The 5,295-nt window shown below is 33.7% G+C and overlaps 1 pseudogene; it reads left to right on the top strand.

Moving 5' to 3' along the window:
- Window positions 1–992: 992 nt before the first annotated feature.
- Window positions 993–2,417, top strand: LOC142832506 (bifunctional phosphoribosylaminoimidazole carboxylase/phosphoribosylaminoimidazole succinocarboxamide synthetase pseudogene; annotated as a pseudogene).
- Window positions 2,418–5,295: the final 2,878 nt, after the last annotated feature.

Genomic DNA, 5,295 nt, shown 5'->3' with positions numbered 1-5,295 from the left:
CATTCTTTACTAGCAGAATGGTAAGGAAGCAATCACAACAGTCTCAACATCTGTTTAGTGATATGGATTTTCCATTAGAATAGGCCCTTAAATGAAAGTAATGATAGTGCTAAATTATGTCTGATGGCCACTATTTCTTCAAAATAATATATGTGCTAAATATACACATTTCCTATATAATATGTGAGAAATTCTGCATGGATTTGGTCATTACTGTAGATCAATGTTAATTCAAGCAAGGAGACTAAACTGGAGGAAAATAAGCAAGAAAAATCTCTGCCTTACTCTATGATATTATACTAAATTAAGAACTAATAAAGAAACAAAATCTCAGCATTTAGTTTGCAGAACCATTTTGTCATTTATGTGTAATTAATATTAATTGACTATGCTTTGATTTTGTTTTGGACTAATGGAATTTTTTAAAAAGAAATGTCTGGTTCAGTAATTTAACAGAAACAAAAAGATAACATGAAAGTAAATATTATTGCACTTTAGGGTTTTCCATATATGCATAGTCAACATCTTTGGAATCTAAAAATTAATGACAAAATATCTACAATTTATGTGCAATGTTTTAACACTGAATATAAATAAGTGTAGAAAAGCTAATCTGTGTCCAGAAATCCCTATAACAATCATTTAGCAACCAATGCTTTCTCTTGGTCTCATTATGTTCCTCTGTCTGTCTGTCTGTCTGTCTGCCTCTCTCTCTCTTATATATGTATATATACATATATATATAAAATCTTATTTACTTAACAATAATATTTGATATATATTTATATCATGTATATTTGAAAACTGAAGGACCATTAGGTGTATCACAATGATATTCAGCAGAAAGATATAAAGAATTAAAAAGAAAATTAGGAATTTATTTCAGAATTTAAAGAAACTAAGATTTGTCCATAAAGGAGACATGATTAACACATATAAATGCTCATAGGTGGACAATAAATGCTGACTAAAAAAATATCATGCAGAGACTTAGCGGCTGCGTCTGTGCTTGCACCGCCCTTCCCTGCCCTCCTGAGCCTCTGGTGGTTCTTGTTTTACCGACCGCTGCTTCACTTTCCCGCGCGGTCTTGCACCTTCATCCCACCTAGGATCATGGCGACAGCTGAGGTACTGAACATTGGGAGAAAACTCTATGAGGGTAAGACAAAAGAAGTCTATGAATTGTTAGATAGTCCAGGAAGAGTCCTGCAGTCCAAGGACCAGATTACAGCGGGAAATGCAGCCAGAAAGAACCACCTGGAAGGCAAAGCTGCAATCTCCAATAAGATCACGAGCTGTATTTTTCAGCTGTTACAGGATGCCAGTATCAAAACTGCTTTCACCAAGAAATGTGGGGAGACTGCTTTCATTGCACCCCAATGTGAAATGATTGCAATCGAATGGGTATGCTGAAGAATAGCAACTGGATCTTTTCTCAAAAGGAACCCTGGTGTAAAAGAGCAGTGTAAGTTTTACCCACCAAAGGTGGAAATGTTCTTCAAGGATGATGCCAATAATGATCCACAGTGGTCTGGGGAGCAACTCATTGTTGCACCGTTTTGTTTTGCTGGACTTGCTACAGGCCAGACTGAAGTGGACATCATGAGTCATGCTACACAAGCTATTTTTGAAATACTGGAGAAAGCCTGGCTGCCCCAGAACTGCACGCTGGTTGATATGAAGATTGAATTCGGTGTTGACGTAACCACCAAAGAGATTGTTCTTGCTGATGTTATTGATAATGATTCTTGGAGACTCTGGCCATCGGGAGATCGGAGCCAGAAAAACAAATAGCCTTACAGTGACCTAAAGGAAGTAACTCTGGAAGGACTCCAGATGGTAAAGGAAAACTTTGAGTGGGTTGCAGATCAAGTGGAGTTGCTTCTGAAGTCAGACAGTCAGTGCAGGGTTGTAGTGCTGATGGGTTCAGCGTCTGACCTTGGTCACTGTGAGAAAATTAAAAAGGCTTGTGGAAACTTGGGGATTCCATGTGAACCCCGAGTGACATCTGCCCATAAAGGAGCAGATGAGACGTTGAGGATTAAAGCAGAATATGAAGGGGATGGCATACCTACTGTATTTGTTAGAGTAGCAGGCAGAAGCAATGCTTTGGGTCCAGTGATGTCTGGTGACACCACATATCCAGTTATCAGCTGTCCCCCCCATCACACCAGACTGGGCTGCTCAAGATGTGTGGTCATCTCTTCGATTGCCCCGTGGTATTCGCTGTTCAACTATACTCTCTCCAGAAGGATTCTCCCTGTTTGCTGCTTAGATATTTGGGTTAAACAATCATTTGGTGTGGGCCAAACTTCAAGCGAGCATATTGAACACGTGGATATCTTTAAAGCAAGCTGACAAGAAAATCAGAGAATGCAATTTGTAAAAAAGAAAGAAAAAAAAAAAGAAAGAAAGAAAGAAAAGAAAGAAAGAAAATTTACCTTTTAGGAGAAAAGTTACACCTTTCTAGTTTGGATTAAAAAGGAAAGAATTCAAACAAAATGATTTCACATCAGAGAAATCAGTTCAGCTAACTACTGAACAAATGGCCCTCTAGATATCACCCACTATATTGTCATTGTTGGGCAGTTGTTTAACATTAGCAAAGAAATGTCATTTATGGAGCTGGAGCTATGTCTCTGTGATTAAGATTCAGTGTGACTCTCTGGCAGAGGACTGAGTTTGGTTCCCAGCATCCATGTGGAATAATAATCACCTGTAACTTCTCCATTATTTCTAAATGCTAATAATGACTTTTTATAAATCAGTAGTTACTACTTGATCTTCTATAGTTCACTATTTGAAAATTAAAATATTTGTATTGTTTATGCTGGTAACAATACATTCTTCTCACTGCAAAAAAAATCATGCAAATAGTAAGCATTGACTGACTATGTAAATTAGTCAAATTATACTTTCTATAGAGGACATTATATAACAGTAGAGAGCAATTCCAGGAAGAAAAGATTAACATTACAAAAGTATTTTCATTTTTCACAAACCTTCAAAGATCATTAAGTAAAATTTTACAGAAATAGTTGGAGAATGCCTTTATTGTAGTAGGACAGGTTCGTGCACTTTTGGGTAATTTAACACTGTAAGAGACAGAAAACGCACAAGTAGATCTTGACATTAGTATAATATGTGCAGTAATTTCAAAACACATATCCCTTTTTGTTCCTTGTGATATATTCCATGAGAAAATATATTAGTCTATCAAACATATCTCTACAGGCTTTAGACAATGAAGATTTTACACAGCATATTTCCTACTACAATAGAATGAAATTAGGGAACAAACAATGTGCTGTGTAGGAGAATTCTCAATTTCTAAAAATAATATAGAAATCTTCTGAATAAGGATTTAAAGGGAATCAGGAAATATGCTAAGTTGAACAACAATAAAAACAAAACAAATGAAAACTGCTGAATGTAGTGAAAGTAGTTCTTAATGAGGAATGAGTGACTTTATTTTATGATGTAGGAGACAGTTCTAAAATCACTGATATACCCGTCTGCATTTTGAAGATATATAGGAAAAGAAAATCAGCATCAGTAGAACATAAATAATACATGTGAGTAAAAATAAAAGTTATATTTTAAAATTAGAAAACATAAAAATTTATATATTAAATGGTCAACAGGATTTTCTTTTAAAAAACGGAATATCCCTATACATATTCAACAGATTCATATATGGGTGTTTTGCCTTCATATAAGTCTGTACCATATGTGCATCTTATGCCCATGGAGGTCAGAAGAGGGCTTTGGATGCTCTGGAACTCGATTTAGACTTGTGGATGTTATGAATAGAACCTGGGTTCTCTGCAAAAATAGTCAGTGCTCTTAACCATGATGCAATCTCTCCAATGCTCAGTAGGATTGTTTTATTCCTATCTTGACTAATTAAAAAGATTGAGTGGAACCAGAATTATGAATGTTGATAATAGATATTTGTGTAGTATTTTAAAATTATAGAACCTATAAACTTCAAAGGAATAAAAAATTTATTATCAGCTAGAATCTACCGACATGGAGTTAACTTAAGTATTAGAAATTTCTGTAGAATACAAATTTGATTAACTAGAAGAAAAAATTGAATATTCTCATATTTATTGACCACATTTGTATTGTGACAAAAGTATTTTCCTCAAATAAAACCCTCAGTATTTCATATTTTCACACTTGATTATCCAAAAACTACTTAATGCTAAATTCATATAAACATTTTTCAGTAAACAGAAAAATACTGTAGAAATAACTTTATCTTTCCACCCTAACCTAATGCAAAACTCTGAAAATAAAAATAAGTATTATATTACAAACCATCCTTCCTTTATGAATATAAGCGTGAAACACTAACCAGATATTGTCAAAATAATTTAAGTCATTCACTGAAAAGATGATTTAGTGGTGTAAATACTAGCTTCTCTTTCAACAGGCATGGATTTAGTTCCCAGCACCCCCATAGCTGCTTACAACTGCATGGAACTCCAGTCATAGAAGATCTGATGTCCTCTTATGGCCTACAAAGGCATTAGGACACATATGGTGCACAGACATAAGTTCAGACAGAACACCTAAAAAATAATACATACATACATAAATATAGTTAAAATTCATTTACTCATCTATAAAGTGAGGACACATGATGTTAAAGTAGGAGTTGTTTCAGCAATTTGAAGTCAAATGTACCAATATAACCTACCACTGCAATCATTAAAAGTGAAAGTTTTGGATGCTGCTAAGAAAAGCAGGAATAAGGATCTTGACAAAACGCAGAATTAATTACAACCAAAATTTTTCTCCAAGCTAAGTAAAAAATATTATAATTCTAATCACGGTGACTATTCTTTTGAAAACCTATAGCTATCATGACATTTAACACTGACATTCTCATATTGAACAAAGCAAACATGCTTAATATAGTCCTAATAGAACACAGTGGCAGATATATTTAATAATATAATAAGTCACAGAAATAAAGACCATAGTAATAATCAGAGAAGTAATAAAAATCTCCACTGTCATATGACATATTAGTTTTCATAGAAAATTATAGCAACTTACTAACTGATAATTGGAATTAGTTATATAGGGTGGAAGGTTCACAGATAAATACATTGTATTTATAGATCTTTAGCACACACTTGTAGGTGAAATATTAAAAATATCACTTCAAATAATCCTCCAAACTCTCTAAATTTTTTATTAAAAATCTAATAAATTTTGTGCAAATATAATTAAAATAAGTATATTACTGATTAATAATATTAGAGATATTACCAAAGTATT

Source organism: Microtus pennsylvanicus, chromosome 12, assembly GCF_037038515.1.
Source record: "Microtus pennsylvanicus isolate mMicPen1 chromosome 12, mMicPen1.hap1, whole genome shotgun sequence".
NCBI lineage: Eukaryota > Metazoa > Chordata > Mammalia > Rodentia > Cricetidae > Microtus > Microtus pennsylvanicus.
Note: the sequence above shows the minus strand (reverse complement) of the source record. Positions and strands in the feature narration are given on the sequence as shown.